The sequence below is a fragment of the Crocuta crocuta genome, unplaced genomic scaffold (genome assembly GCF_008692635.1).
Source record: "Crocuta crocuta isolate KB4526 unplaced genomic scaffold, BGI_CrCroc_1.0 scaffold108, whole genome shotgun sequence".
NCBI classification, from domain to species: domain Eukaryota; kingdom Metazoa; phylum Chordata; class Mammalia; order Carnivora; family Hyaenidae; genus Crocuta; species Crocuta crocuta.
The window spans coordinates 8710811-8728101 of NW_027532825.1; the positions used below are offsets into that span (position 1 = coordinate 8710811).

A 17291-nucleotide genomic window follows, 5' to 3' on the forward strand; every position below is an offset into this window, starting at 1 on the left:
GTTGTGTGAAGGTATTTTTAGATGTGATTAACACTCAAGTCAGTAGACTCTGAGGACAGAGTACTCAGTAACGCATGTAGGCTTCATCCAATCATCTCATCTGAAGGCCTCAAGAGAAAAGACTGATGTCCTTTTAAAGAAGAAATTCTGCCTCCAGAACGCCTGTGAACTCAGGACTGCAGCACAGACTCCTGGCAGACTTCCAGCTTACTAGCCACTCTTAACAAGTTTCCAGCCTCAACAACTGTCTGACCCAATTCTTTAAAATAAACCTCTGTATATATTCATATATTCTATTGATTTAATTTCTGAAGTAATAAACTCATAGTTTTCCTGGAGCTTATTACACTTTAACTGAACAAAAATGTTTTACAGTTTCAATGTGTTAATTGACAATAATAAACTGCACATATTTAGAAGGTACAATTTAAGTAGTTTTCACATAGGTACACATCTGTGAGACTATAGCTACAATTAAGACAATGAACATACCCATTAGCCCCAAAGGCTTCCCTGTGCTCCTGGAATATATTTTTAACACAAAATCTGGATTAAACTTTATATATTCCTTTATAAACTTTTTCTGGTTCATAATATATAGAGTGACAGTTTTGCTTATCACTGAACCTGTATACAATTTTAATGGCTACATAGTACATCAAAGTAGTAATATACCATAGTTCTGTTCAATCCTCTTCCATTGTTAGACATTTAAACTAATTCTAATGCTTTGCTATTATAAGCCATACTGTGAAGAACATTCTCATAGTTATATTTATGTAAAGTCATGATTACTTCCTTCTAGGTTTCTAAAAATAGAATTGCTGAATTAAAGGACAATTATACTTTAAGAAATAATTATTGTAATATCAATATTAAATACATATACAACATGTAATATGCACCAGGTATCATACTATGCCCTTACTCAAGCATTACATGAATATACCTATGATTTCATACACTGAACAAGTTTTTAAAAAACTCCTGCCCCCCCCCCAAATAAATGTCAACAGAATTCCAGTCAAATCTCCATTTTTAAGTTTTCACACTTCATAAACATCTGAATGTTTAAAAACAGGCAAGATCTTTTCTTAAAGAGCACAGAGGAGGAGACTCATCTACCAGAAATTAAAATGTAATATAAGATTATAATAATTAAAATAATGTATGATAGCAGGACATGCAAAAGGATCTATAAAACAGGAGAGCTCAGAATACGTACAAACTTTATACAGGATGAACATGACAGAACAGAATCAGAAAGTATTTTTAAAAACTCACATAGAAACTTTTTAAAAACCAGAAAACAGAACTACCATAAAACCCAGCAATTGCATTACTAGGTATATACCCAAAGAACACAAAGATACTAATTCAAAGGGATACACACACCCTGATGTTTATATCTACAAAAGCCAAACTATTGAAATAGGCCAAATAAATCAGTCAGAGAAAGACAAATACCACAAAATTTCATTCACATGTAAAATTTAAGAAGGAGAAAAACAGGGGCACCTGGGTGGCTCAGTCGACTGAGTGATCGACTTTGGCCCAGGCCATGATCTCACAGTCAGTGAGTTCGAGCCCNTCTTTTTCTTCTTTTTTAATGTTTATGTATTTTGGAGAGAGAGAGCATGAGCAGGAGACAGAGGGACAGAGAGAGAGGGGGGGGGCACCAAAAAACAGACTATTAACTACAGAGAACTGACGGTTACCAGAGGGGAGGTGGATGGGAGTGATTGGGACTGAGGTGTGCACTTGTGATGAATACCTGGTGTTGTATTCTAAGTGCTGAATCACTGTATTATACACCTGAAACTAATATTACACTTTTTAAACTAATTAGAATATAAATAAAAACTTTTAAAAAATAAAAATATAAAGTTTTAATATCTATAAAATTAATTAAAAACAAAAAAACATTCTTACAATTTTTGGTTAAGCCTTCTTAAGCATGAGACAAATCACCTTCCTTCAAAAAAAGTCCCCCAAACTGACAAATATGACCACATATAAGTTTCAGGGTAACAAAGAATATAGAAAAACAAAACTGAGGGCACACAAGGGAAATGGGAAAAATTATGTATGATATGTGAAACACATAAAACGTTAATATGTATTTTAATAAATCTCTCCAGTTAGTAAGCAAACATCAAAAAAACAGGTAGTTCACAGAAATGGCAAAATCCTGACAAATCTTTAACCTTTAATAGTTTACGGTGCTCTCCCACCTCCACGCCCCCCACCCCCCCACTGCAGGATCTAACCGCAGAAGTTTTTCTCTCCATTAATGGCCACAGTATTCACAACGTCAGATCACCTGCTTCTTCTGACCTTCCCCCTCGACTCTCCATCTCAAACTGATACCATGGCTTCTGCGACTGGCATCTGTCTTACGTGCCTGTTTCATTCTTATGACCTCCTTTTCTCTGCCTGGGTTTGATCCAACTGATGACCTCACCTTTTAATGGCTGGTAGGTTAATCAATCAAACACACTTAGTCCTAAGTGACAACTTTTTCACTCTTGACAACTTTTACTATCAATAATTAAAGACTACTTGTAAGCTTTCAGAAAAAAGTTTCTTTTTTTCCCTAATTTCTGGGTCTGCTCTCCACATAATAAAATTTCACTAAAGGACTAAAACTATTTCTCCCAAACCTCCATCCTCTCTGCCTGATTATAAACAATTACTGTATTATTGATCTATTTCTACCCTCAATAGACTACCAACCTATAATAAAGGCAAATTTTATTGTGTTCTTGCTGGGTGCAATATTCTAAGTGTTTCGCATGAATTATTTCATCGAACACAACAAACCTATGAATTAGGAATTATTACTCCATTTTCCAGATGAGGAAACTAGAGATGGACGAAGCACGGATTCAACCTACGTACTTTTAATCATTACACATATTTCTCATTACTTTTACCTTACAACATCTGCCCCAAAAGAACATTATTTCTTGTTCACCTATTCAGGAAATACTGACAAGAGAAAGGCACTTCCCCCTTTCCATTCCCATCTACTCCTTCCTGACTTACCCACAGTTTCTTTTCTCCTTAAACTCCACAATCCCTTTGCCATAAATCCTCTCCTGATGGGCACCTAAACATTCTGCTTTCTCTATGTTCTTTAAATTTCAAGGGCACCTGGCTAGCATAGGTGGTAGTGTATGGGATTCTTGATCTCAAGGCCATGAATTCAAGACCCACCTTGAGCATAAAGCTTACTTAATTAAAAAAATAAGTAAAAATAAACTCTAAATCTCAATACATGATGCTAACTCTGTATCTTCTTGTGATTCAGAAGAGTCATTCCTAATTAAGATTTTACATTTTTTCCTTTGAAAGCATTATAAGCTAGGGGTACCTTGGTGGCTCTGTCAGCTGAGCATCCAACTTCAGTTCGGTTCATGAGCTCCTGGTTTGTGAGTTCAAGCCCCACTCTGGGCTCACTGCTGTCAACATGAAACCTGCTTCGGATCCTCTGTCCCTCTCTCTCTCTCTCCCTCGCTCTTCCCCCTCTCTCTGCCCCACCCCCACTCACGCTCTCTCAAAAATAAACATTTAAAGAATAAAAGCATTATATGCTACATTTCATTAAATGTAAATAAAATACTTTCCTATACCTTTTAACTGATTATGCAAAATTCACAATCATGAAATATTCATTTGGTTATTCTGGAACAGACTATAATCTGTTTTATAAATATTTGTCTCCTCAATTCAACTCTAACATTTACTGAGCACTAACATAAGAAACCTGAGAACAAGGGAAACAGATGTCTGGACAGTTTCTATATAAATTACTCAAAAGATGAACAGTCTTACTATGTTACAAATATCTTTTTTTTTTTTTAATAGTTTATTGTCAAATTAGTTTCCACATAAACTATGTTACAAATATCTTAAAAAATCAATTAAAAACACTAATACCCTAATTTTAAGAAATAAACAAAGGACACAAACAGGTAACATACGGTTAAAGACATATAAATGGTCTCTAAGCACAGGAAATTGTCCAATCTCCATAGTAATAAAAAATAATTACTAAAAAAAGACAGGATACCATTTTTTTACCTATCAAATTGTCAGAGACCAAACAAAATCATTATAAATACTGACCAAACTACATGATAAGCTCTGTGCTATGTCTTCTGAAAAAAAAGTGAATATTTTGATTCCTTGGCAATGTATTTAATGTCAACCACCATTTTTGGTCTTAACCTACCCTTCCAGTCTCCTCTTCTAAACAAACCCACCACATCCACCACACTTATCCCTCTCAGTCTCTCCAATATTTTCTTTTTCTTTTTTTTTTTTTTTAATTTTTTATGTTTTATTTATTTCTAGGAGAGAGAGAGAGAGAGACAGTGTGAGCACGGGAGGGTCAGAGAGAGAAGAGTCACAGACTCTGAAACAGGCTCCAGGCTCTGAGCTGGCAGTCAGCACAGAGCCCGACGCGGGGCTCGAACCCACGAACCGCGAGATCATGACCTGAGCAAAAGTCGGACGCTTAACCGACTAAGCCACCCGGGTGCCCCTACCCAATATTTTCATCAGAACAAAGAATTCTGGGGTGCTGTTTGGATTTTTTGTCTTCAAAAAACAGCTTCATTGAGATTTAATTCATATACCGTACCTTCACCCATTTAAAGTATACAACTCAATTGGTTTTAATATATTCAGAGTTGTGCAACCATCACCACATGAATCACCTCAAAAGAGCCCCCTACCCATTTTCAACACCTCCTCAAGTGTCTAGCAGCCACCAACCTATTTTCTGTCTTTACAGATCTGCCTATTCTGGACATTTTATATAAATGGAATTATACAATACATAATCTTTTTAACTGGCTTCTTTCACTTATTGTTTTTAAGGTTCATTCATGTTATAAGATATATCTGTACTTCATTTCTTTTTTTTTTTAATTTTTAAAATTATAGTAAAATGTATATAATATAAACCACCATAACTATTTTTTAAGTGTAGAGTTCAGTGGCATTAAGTTCATTCACACTGTTGTGCAACCAGTCAGCAGCATCCATTTCCAGAACTCTTTTCATCTTGCAAAAATGAAATTCTGTACCTATTAAACAGTAACTGCCCATTCTTCCCTGCCTCTACTCCCTGCTAACCACCATTCTACTTTCTGTCTCTATGAATCTGACTATCTCAGGTACTTCCTGTAAGCAAATTCATCTACTACTTCGCTTTTGTGACTGGCTTATTTTACTTAGCATAATGTCCTCAAGGTCCATCCATGTTGTAGCTTGTGTCAGAATTTCCTTTTAAAGACTGAATACTAGTTCACTGTATGTATACCACATTTTGCTTGTCAATTCATCCATCCAAGGACATCTGGATTGCTTCTGCCTTTAGGGTATTGTGAATAGAGCTATTAACATAAGGTACAGATATATCTTCAAGATGTTTTCAATTCATATGAGTATATAACCAGAAGTGGAAATGCTGGACCATATGGTAATTCTATTAACTTTCTGAGGGATCATCGTTATCATTTTCCACAGCAGTTTTACCATTATACATTCCAACTGGCAAAGACCAAGTATTCCAATTTCTCCACACCTTTGGCATCACTTATTATTTTTCTGTTGTTTTTAATTTTGTTCTATTAATAAGAGCCATTTGTAATGGGTATGAAGTGGTAATTCATAGTCGTTTTAATGTGCATTTCCCTAATAGTGATGTTGAATGTCTTTTCATATGTTTAAAATCCATTAAAGTCCTTTGCTATTTTATTTTCACTGAGTTGGAGTTCTTTATATAAACTGAATATAAAACCTTATCAGATAGGTGATTAGCAAATATTTCCTTCTATATATCATGAGTTACTTTTTTACTCTCTTATGTCCTTTGATGCCTAAAAAAATTTTAACTTTGGGGGTGCCTGGGTAGCTCTTGATCTCCAGGTCATGAGTTCAAGCCCCCTGTTGGGGTAGAGTTTACTAAAAAAAAAAAAAAAAAAATTTAATTTTGAGTAGCCCAACTTTTTCTTTTTCCTTTTGTCATTCTGTGCTTTTGGTATCATAACCAAGAAACCATTGCCAAACCCAAAGTAGTCAAGTTCTCCCCTATGTTTTTTTCTAAGAATATTCTAATTTTAGCTCATAATTTGGGTCTTTGATCCATTTTGAGGTTTGATTTTTTTTAATTATTTTTTAAGTCTTTTTTTGTTTGTTTGTTTTTGAGAGAGAGAGAGAAGATGAGTAGGCGAGAAGCTGAGAAAAAGAGGGAAACACAAAATCTAAAGCAAGCTCCAGGCTCTGAGCTGTCAGCACAGAGCCCAACATGGGGCTCATATGGCCAGATCATAACCTGAGCCGAAGTCAGATGCTTAACTTAACCAACTGAACCACCCAGGCATCTTTTTTTTTTTTTCTTAAGCGATCCTCAGTCTCACTTTTTTTTTTAAGTTTATTTATTTTTGAGAGAGAAAGTGAACCATGCAAGCAGGGGAGAGGCAGAGAAGGAGACAGAGAGTCCCAAGCAGGCTCCACGCCCAGCACAGAGCCCAACACAGGGCTTGATCTTACAACCATGATACCATGACCTGAGCTGAAATTAAGATTTGGATCTTTAACTGACTTAGCCACCCAGGCGCCATGATGTTTTATTTTTATTTTTTATTTTTTGAGGTTTTTCTAATGTTAAAAAAAAATGTTTCTTTATTTCTGAGAGAGACAGAATGCAAGCAGGGAAGGGGTAGAGAGATGGGGAGACAGAATCTGAAGCAGGCTCCAGGCTCTGAGCTGTCAGCACAGAGCCCGACATGGGGCTTGAACCCACAAACTGCGAGATCATGACCTGAGCCAAAGTCGGACGCTTAACCAACTGAGCCACCCAGGTGCCCCTCAAGGTTTTTTTAAAAAATTTTTTAAATGTTTATTTCTTTTTTTTGAGAGAGAGAGGCAGAGTGTGAGTGGAGGAGGGTCAGAGAGAGGGAGACAGAATCCGAAGCCGGCTCTAGGCTCTGAGCTGTCAGCACAGAGCCTGACGCGGAGCTCGAACCCACAAACTATGAGATCATGACCTGAGCTGAAGTCAGCCGCTTAACCAACTGAGCCACCCAGGCGCCCCTCAAGGTTTTATTTTTAACAACGGTGTTAAGAGTCGAACTTCATTGTTTCATATAGATACCTAGCTTTTTCAACACCAATTGTTGAAACACTGTCTTTCTCTGTATTAGCACCCTTGTGAAACATCATGTGCCCGTATATGCCATGGTTTATTTCTGGGCCCTCAATTCTGTTTCACTGGTGCATGTGTCTGTATGCCAGCACTCCAGTCTGACTACCATAGTTTGTCATAAGTATTGAAATCAGGAAGTGTGAGGCCTCCAACTTTGTTCTTTTTCAAGATTGCTTTGATTATTTCAGGGTCCTTGGATTTCATATAAATTTCAGGATGAATTTCTCCATTTCTCCAACAACCATTATTGGGATTTTCATTAGAATTGCATTAAATCTGTAGGTTACTCTGAGTAGTACTGACATCTTAACAATATTAAGTTTTCTAATCCAGGAACACAGAGGTATTTAATTTATGGTGTCTAACTTCTTTCAGCAATGTTTTATAATTTTCAATATACAAGTCTTTCATCTTAGTTAATTTATTCCTATTTTATTCTTTTTGATGCTATTGCAAATAAAATCATTTTCGTTTCCTTTTCAGATTTTTGCTGTTAGAATACAGAAACTCATGGTTTTTGCACATTGATTTTGTACCTTGCTATTTGCTTAATTTACTTATTAATTGTAACATTCTGTTTGGTACAATCTTTAGGACTTTCTACATACAAGATCATGTTGTCTATGAACAAAGATAATTTTATTTCTCCCTTTCCAATTCTGACATATTTATTTCTTTTTCTTGCTTAACTGCTTCCAGCACTATACTGAATAGAAGTGACAAAGTACGTATCCTTGTCTTCCCCTGATTTTAAAACAAAAGCTTTTCATCTTTCACTACAGACTATGCTGTTAGCTGTGGACTTTTTATATATGGGCCTTTAATATGTTGACATAGTTTTCTCCTATTTCTAGTTTGTTGAGTGTTGTTATCATGAAAGAGTACTGAATTCTGTCAAATGCTTTCTCTGTATTTAGGGAGATGATAGGTAAATTTTTTTCTTCATGCTGTTATTATAGTGTATTATAATACACTAATAGTAACTAATTTTCATTTGCTGAACTACCTTTCCATTCCAGGAATAAGTCTCACTTGGTCATAGTGTAATCCTCTTAATATACTGCTGAATCTAGTTTGCTAGTATTTTCTAAGGATTTCTGAATAAATACACATATAAAATATTGGTCTATAGTTTTCTTATACTGTCTTTGCCTGAGATTGGTATCAGGATAATGAAGTCCTTACAGAGATTCTGAAAGTGTTTTTTTTAATGTTTATTTATTTTGAAAAAGAGAGAGGGAAAGAGTGACTGTGCAAACAGGAGGCTTATAGAGACAGAGAGAGAATCCCAGGCAGGCTCCGGGCTGTCAGCTCAGAACGCAATGAGGGGCTCAATTCCACAAACCGTGAGATCAATACCTGAGCAGAAATCAAGAGTCAGACACTTAACCTGGGTGCCCCAAAAAGTGTTTCTTTGTGATGAATTTTTTTGGAGTAGTCAGGAGAGGACTGATGTTACTACTTCTTTAAATGACTGGTAGAAGTCACTGTGAAAGCATCTGGTCCTGGGCTTTTTAGTTTTTTTGTTACAGATTCATTTCCTTACAGGTCTGTTCCAATTTTCTACTTCTTCATAATTCTTAGAGGGTTGTACATTTCTATCAATTTTTCCATTTCACCCAGGTTATCAGATTTGTTGGTGTTAAGCTCTTCATTCTCTTTTACGATATAACACTATTGCACTGTACAGGTATATCAGATTTTGTTTATTCACCAATCGATAGACATATTCATCAACTGACGTTGGCATTTTCCGGCTATTATGAATTATCCTGCTACGAACATGGGCATTCAAGTTTCTGTGTGGATATATCTTTTTATTTCTCTTGGATACATCCAAAAGTTGAAGTTCTATGTCTCATGATAACTCTTACATTTAATATTTTGAAAAACATGCCAGACTGTTTTCCAAGGTGGTTATACCATTTTACACCCCCACCAATAGTGTATGAAGTCTCCCACCAGTAATATTTGAATCTTCCAATCTCTCCACATCTTCTCCAAGATGTCAATATCTATCCTCTTTCTTATGGCCATCCTATAGTGCATATGAAGCGGCATCTTGTAGTTATGATTTGCATCTCCCTGATGGCTATGATACTGATCATCTTTTCATGCGCTTATTGGTCATTGGCATATCTTTTTTGGAAAAATGTTTATCCAGATCCTTTTCATGCTTTTTAAACAAGTTGTCTTTTTATTTTTTTATTTTAAGAGTTCTTCGAGATACAAGTTCCTTATCAGATAGATGCTATACCAATATTTTCTCCCATTCTGTGAGCTGTCTTTTTACTTTCTCAGTAGTGTCCACTAGATTGCAAAAGTTCCTAATTTTGACAAAGTCCAATATATCTACTTTCTCCTTTACTGCTTCTGTTTTTGGTGTCTTAAGAAAGCTTTAGCTAATCAGAGGTCATGAAGATTTACTGCTATATTTTCTTCTAAGAGTTTTAAGGTTTTAGGTCTTATATTTAAGTCACTGAAGCATTTTGCATTAATTATTACATATGGTATGAGGAAGAGGCCCAATTTCATTCTTTTGCATATCCACTTGAGCCAGCACTGATTACTAAAAAGGCTATTCTTTTCCACTGAATGATCCTGGTATCATCACTGAAAATCAACTGACCAAAAATGTGTTTATTTCTAGGCTTCCAAACCTATTCTACAGATCTATATATTTATCCTAAAGCCAGTAATACACAGTCTTGATTACTCTAGTTTTATAGTAAGATATGAAATCAGGAAGTGTGAGTTCTTTTTAAAAAATTTTTTGTTTGTTTATGGGTTTTTTTGAGAGAGAGAGTATGTGCAAGCACGCACACATGCACACGCATGCATGAGTGGGGGAGGGACAGAGTGTAATAGGGAGACCCAGAATCTGAAGCAGGCTCCAGGATCTGAGCTGTCAGTGTACAGCCTGACACAGGGCTTGAACTCTTGAACCACAAGATCATGCATGACCTGAGCTGAAGATGGACGTTTAACCAACTGAGCCACCCAGGCGCCCCAGTTCTTCTGTTTAAAGATATTTTTTTATTGTTTTACTTCTCTTGAATTTCCATATGTACTTTATTTATTTATTTATTTATTTAGAGAATGTGAGCGGGGTAGAGGAGCAGAGAGAGAGAGAAAGGGAGACAGATCGATTCTGAAGCAGACTCCATGCTCAGCACAGAGTCTGATGCCAGGCTCAATCTCACAACCCTGGGATTATGACCTGAGTCGAAACCAAGAGGCAGATGCTCAACTGACTGAGTCACCCAGTAGCCCCTCCATATGTACTTTAAAAGCAGCTTGTCAGTTGCTGAAAAGAACCCAGCCAGGATAGAGACTGCAGTGAATATAAAAATCAATGTGTCATCTTAGTAATATTAAGTCAATGAATCCATGTACAGGGAATGTCTTTCAATTTATTTAGGTCTTATTTAATTTTTTTCAATGATGTTTTATAGTTCTCAGTGTATAAGACCTTACATTTTTTTTGTTGATTTATTCCTAGATATTTCCTTCCTTTTAGGGTTATTACAATGAAACTGTTTTCTTAATTTCACTTTGGATTGTTCATTGTTAGTATACAGAAATACAACAGATTTTTGTGTATTGATCTTGTATTCTGTCACATTGATGAACTCATTTATTCGCTCTCAAGTTTTTTAGTGGATTCTATAGGATTCTCTATGAGGAGAGAATATGTGTAAACACACACACACACACGCACATGACACGCATTAGAGACAGTGTTATTTCTTCCTCTTTTATTTAATTTCCTTGCCTAACTGCCTGAATAAAAGTGGTGAGAGCAGACGTCCTTGTTTTTCAACGATGCCCTTCATCAGGTTGAGGCAGTTACCTTCTTTTCCTCGTCTGTTCTGGTCCTGCTTTATAAACTGATACAACCTTTCTAAAAAACAACTTGATAGTATGTGTCAAATTTCAAAATACAAATCCTCTGACCTAGTAATTCAATTTGTATTAATCTGTTTAAGGGAACAATCAGCAGTGAATAAAAGTTTTATGTACAAAGTCACTAAAGCCGAAGGAAATCGGGCTCCAGTGTCTAACTTGCAATACAAGTGCAGGGAGCACCATGTGAAATCAGAGATCATCGCAGTGACAGATGAGACTTTTTCCCTCAACCATGCAGTGACACTTTGTCACAACCATTTACTACAGAATACTGTTCTCCTGACTTTAAAGAAAATTCCAAATTAAAAGATTACACAACTTCCATCGTTAAACAAGTACTAATACTGAAACTATTAAAGCTTAAATTGAATATAGTAATTATAATTATGACTTTCGGTTGTCCAGCATATCATGTTAATTTTAAGTATCAAAATACTATTTTGTTGGAATGATACTATTATTTCAGTGTTTGGGTTTTTTTTTTTTTTTAACCTGAATGCATAATATTTACATCTTGAAATGGAGATCAAAGACCGTAGTTTTTATTTTATCGTGCATATAAATGCAAAACAAAGTCTTCTCTGCCCAGAGAGTTATAAACTGCTTTAAATTTTTTTAATTGAATATTATTACATTCAGAAAGTATCTTTCCATAAATGCATAATCCTTGGTGGGAGCAAGAAAAAAAAGCAAAACTTCTATTGCAAAACAGTTCATTCTTTAGTTCAAAAATTTGATGAACAGAGAAATATGAACACCAGAGTACTGAAATCAATGCAAGTAATACATCCCACTCTCCTTCCGTACTTGAAACTACTAATCTAGAAGTACCAGAAATATTTTCTTTGTAGCAAAAACTACCCTTATTATTTTATTACAATAAAAAGATTGAAAAACACACAGAAAGCTTCAAAGATTCCCTTCAGTTATTAAAAAGACGGGACTGCCTGAAGAAAAAGAAAACTAGGAAAAAAATTTAGAATTAGCTTAGCCTCTCTCCATTCCCCAAGATTATTTCAGAAAAAGCTCATTCAGGGGCACCTGGGTGGCTTAGTTGGTTAAGCGTCCGACTTTCGCTTAGGTCATGATCTCGCAGTTCGTGGGTTCGAGCCCCGCATCGGGCCCTGTGCTGACTGCCAGCTCAGAGCCTGGAGCCTGTTTCAGTCTGTGACCCCCTCTTTCTCTGACCCTCCCCTGCTCACGCTGTCTCTCTCTCTCTCCTAGAAATAAATAAAACATTAAAAAAATTTAAAAAAAAGAAGAAAAAGCTCATTCAGCATCTCTAAGATTTTGCACGAAAACCCACCTATGACTTATGGAAACCACTTAACCCTGTTTTCTTAAGGAAGTAGAGCCAAGACTGTAAAAGTTCTTTTATGGTGCTATGTATTATGTGCTTTGTGCTATGGCTTCTGTTATAATAATGCAAATGTTTACATATATACGTGTATATATTTGTTTTTTACTTATATTTACTGATTTTATTTATATTATTTATTACAATATATTTATACTATATAGTTTTATTTTGTTTATATGTANGAGAGAGAGAGAATCCCAAGCAGGCTCCATGCTGCCAGCACAGAGCCTGATCCAGGGCTCGAACTCAAAACCTGTGAGATCATAACCGGAGCAAAAAGAGTTGGACACTTAACCAACTCAGCCGCCCAGGCACTTCACATTTGTTTTTTAGAGAGAGCACACACGAGTAGGGGAGAGGAACAGAGGGAGAGAGAGAGAAAGAACCAATGGTGGGGGAAGAGAAAGGGGAGGGGGGGAGGGGGAGAGAGAGAGAGAGAGAGAGAGAGAGAGAGAGAGAGGGAGGGAGGGGATGAATCCCATGTAGGATCTGTGCCCTCAGCACACAGACCAACACAAGGCTGGAACTCATGAACCATGAGATCATGACCTGAGCCAAAGTCAAGAGTCAAAGGCTTCATCTACTGAACCACCCAGGCACCCCGAGAAAAGAGAATCTTAAGCTCCTCAGAGTGGAGCCCAACTTGGGGATTGATCTCACAACCGTGGCATCATGATCTGAGCTAAAACCAGAAGTCCAACACTCAACCAACTGAGCCACTCAGGCGCCCCACAAATGTTTGTATTTTTATGTTAGCAATTTTACTTGATTATTGTGTTTATAATTTTCAAATTTAAATTGCTGTATTTGGTTTTACTTTTATCAATTCTTATATAAAATATTAAATCAAAATTCCCACACTGTCTTTCTGCTCCAGAACAGCAATCACAACTGGTATAATGGCACAGACCTAGCATGACCAGGATTAGAACCCAAAGACTTCAAATCTAGTTCCCTTTCCACCAAATCAGCTGCCTCATCATGTTTCCCATCAGAATTAATAGATTCATGGGGCACCTGGCTGGTTCCGTCAGTCGAGCAGCCAACTCTTAATTTTGGCTTGAGTCATGATCCTAGGGTTGTGGGACTGAGCCCTGCATTGGGCTCTGCTCTGGGTGTGGAATCTACTTAAGATTCTCTTTCTCTCTCTCTCTCTCTCCCCCTTCCTCTGCCCCTCTCCCCTGCTCTCACATTCTGAAATAAAACAAACCAAACTTAATAGATTCACTGGAAAAGGATTACATATCACTTCACACCTATTAGAATAGCTGTTACCAAAAAGACAAGACATAAACAAGTGCTGGTGAGGATGGAGAGAACAGGGCACCCTCACCCACTCTTGGTGGGAATGTAAAATGGCACAGCCATTAAGAAAAACAGTATAGAAGTGCCTCAAAAACTCAGGTTATTTATCCAAAAGAAATAAAAATCTAACTCAAAAAGATGCATGCACCTCCATGTTCACTAAAGCATTACTTACAACAACCAAGACATGGAAACAACCTAAGTGTCTGTCAAAAGATAACTGAATAAATGAAATGTAGCATAAATATATGGTAGAATATTATTCAGCTATAAAAGAGAAGGAAATCTTACCATTTGCAACAATGTGGATAGACCCTGAGGGCTTTGTGGCCTCAAGTCAAACAGAAAAAGACAAATAATCATATGCTCTCACTTGTATGTGAAATTTAAAACAAAAACAGGAACAAAAACTCCCCCCCAAACTCATAGATAATCTAAAGAACAGACTGGGGGGGAGGGGGGGCGCCTGGGTGGCTCAGTCGTTTAAGCTTCTGACTTCGGTTCAGATCATGATCTCACAGTTCGTGGGTTCGACCCCTGCGTCAGGCTCTGTGCTGACAGCTCAGAGCCTGGAGCCTGTTTCAGATTCTGTATCTCCCTCTGTCTCTGACCTTCCACTGCTCACACTGTCTGAAAGAAAGAAAAAGAAAGAAAGAAAGAAAGAAAGAAAGAAAGAAAGAAAGAAAGAAAGAAAGAAAGAAAGAAAGAAAGAAAGAAAGAAAGAAAGAAGGAAGGAAAGAAAGAAAGAGAGAGAGAGAGAGAAAGAAAGAGAGAGAGAGAGAGAGAAGGAGAGAAGGAGAGAAGGAGAGGAGAGAAAGAGAGAAAGAAGGAAAGGAAGGAAAGGAAGGAAAGGAAGGAAAGAACGAACAAACAGATTGGTGGTTGCCAGAGGCAGGGTACAAGAGGTGGGCAAAATGGGTGAAGGGGGGTCAAAAGATATAGATTTCCAATTACAAAATAAGTAATTGTGTACATGAGGATGTAACACACAGTATGGTGACTATGCTTAATAATACTGAGAAAAGATCTTAAAAGTTCTCATCACAGGGCATCTGGGTGGCTCTGTCGGTTAAGCATCCAACTCTTGATTTTGGCTCAGATAGTGGTCTCATGGTTGAGATCATCCCCTATACTGGGCTCCACACTGTGCATGGAGCCTGCTTAAGAGTCTATCTCTCCCTTCTCCCTATGCCCCTCCCCAACTCATGCTCACTTGAGCTTGTGCACTCTCTCTCTCTCCTCTCTAAAAAATAAGTTCTCATCAAAAAAAAAAAAAAAAAAAAATTAAAAAAAAAGAANTGTAGTGATGCATGTTAACTGGATTTATCGTGGTGCTCATTTCACAATATATGTGATACCAAATCATTATGTTGCTAAAACTAATATAATGCTATGTCAATTTTATCTCAATAATTTTGAAAGAAGATTTTGTTTTAAATTCTATACTCCTTGACATATTATAGTATATTCAACTAATATCTGACATCTAAATGTAACTTCTCCATAGTAAAATACCTTCTTATTTATCATGATTCCAGCAAATAGGATTATGGTGGGGGGAAAGACGAAGAAACATATAGAAGAAAATCTATGGTTTGTAAAATATAGTGATAGATATTGTGGGGAGAAAACACAAAGCAAAAACCAAAGGACTCAGGGAATTTATAAACCAATAAGGAAAATAAATTAGGACCATAAATATGATACAAGGAAAATTCTGACTACTTTACAGTATTCTTCTAAAAAGTATTAAAGTATAGAGAGGATATAGTACACAGAGGTTATTTACCAATCCAGCAATTAGTTACTCGGTACCTTCAATGGCCTAGTCACTGAGCTAGGTAAGGGTTATAATAATGACTAAAATGGGTGCGGTTCCCATTCTCATGTAGACATACAAGTAAATAACAAGTGAGTATAGTTATTCTGGAAAAAGTTATGATGAAAAAAAATCTAAGGCTTTTAGATTGCTGCGTCTCCATTCAGTGGAAAGTGGTCCAGTTAGGCCTCACTGATGAATAAAGTAACATTCAGTCTGTAACTCAGAGGATGAGAAATCAGCCTTTCAAATTGTGACTGCACATATGTATGCATACGTGCATGCATGTGTGTGTTGAGGGTAGAAGTGTTTAAGCCCAAGGAAGCAGCAGATGTAAAGACTTTAAGGCAGAGATGTGCATCGGCACTAAATGACTGAAGTTGGTAGGCAATCAGAAAAATGGCAGAGATGGGGTTAAAGAAATAGGCAGGGATGTGATCCCACAAATAAAAGCAGCAGGAGGTTCAGGGTATGTTGGAGGAAGAACAACATTAATTTGGCTATAGTATGCTGTTAATAAAAAACACACACAAACCTCACGTATAAGATCTTAATTTACTCCTCACTACACAGTAAGAGAAATAATGTTTCCCTTTAATGGATGAAGAGGCCACAAGGGCTCAGAAGGGCTAAAGACCTTGCTAATAATAAGGCTGCACTGCTCATAAGCAAAGTCACAAATCCCAGACACTCTAACACAATTCAAACCAGTATCCCTTTCTACTACACAGTAAGAAATGATGAAAAATATAAACTGGACTAAACATCAAGCTAAGGTATTGTTATTATGGATAAAAACTAATGAAAGTAATATAAATTAAAAAGATGATTCTGGAGTGCCTGGGTGGCTCAGTCGGTTAAGCGTCCGACTTCGGCTCAGGTCGTGATCTCACAGTTCGTTGTGTTTGAGGCCCGTGTCGGGCTCTGTGCTGACAGCTCAGAGCCTGGAGCCTGCTGCAGATTCTGTGTCTCCCTCTCTCTCTGCCCCTCCCCTGCTCACACTTTGTATGTCTCTCTCAACAATAATCAAAAAATTTTTTTTAATTTTTTTAAAAAAAGATGATTCTAATTTTCCACACAGTGCATACAGAATACTTTTAGAAGTAGTTCCTTTCTACAAAATAATTGCTAAGTATGAAGTCAATCATTTTTATACTGTTCCCCAGAAAAGTAAGATTCCGTGCGTATGTGTGTGTAGTTGGGGATGGGAGGGGGGTAAGTATCATGTTCAATCAGAACATACCTATTTTAATCTATGTTAGATTTAATTTGAAAAAGAATTCTGCTCTTTAAAAACTATAGGTGACAGGAGTCAACTTTGGTTTGAAAATCTCACCTTGAAGATCCTAAAACCTACTGGAAGTAGAGACTTTCACCTACCATATGCCTTATGATAACTACTTTAAAGAGCACGCTAATTTCTTTTTAGCTTTTCTGCTAAGTGTCAAGCATATACCACTATAATTCATTAAAGGCAATTTCAGGTAAAATTTTTGTCTCCCCACCTTCAGAAATAATATAAATGCCTACCATAAAGTTTTCTTATATGTTAAGGCATTAAAGCATTTAAAAACTGTAAGATAAATACATATTCCATACTACTATAAACTATTTCTCAATAACTAAAAAAGTGAAGACTAAAAATTATACACTGATGCTCAAAAAACTGATGCTCAAAA

At 36.6% G+C, this 17291-nt stretch overlaps 1 protein-coding gene across 1 annotated transcript in view; it reads right to left on the bottom strand.

The window, feature by feature from the left end:
* CDK13 (cyclin dependent kinase 13) overlaps positions 1-17291 on the bottom strand; it is a 115266-nt gene that overhangs the window by 63294 nt on the left and 34681 nt on the right. The window lies entirely within an intron of this gene.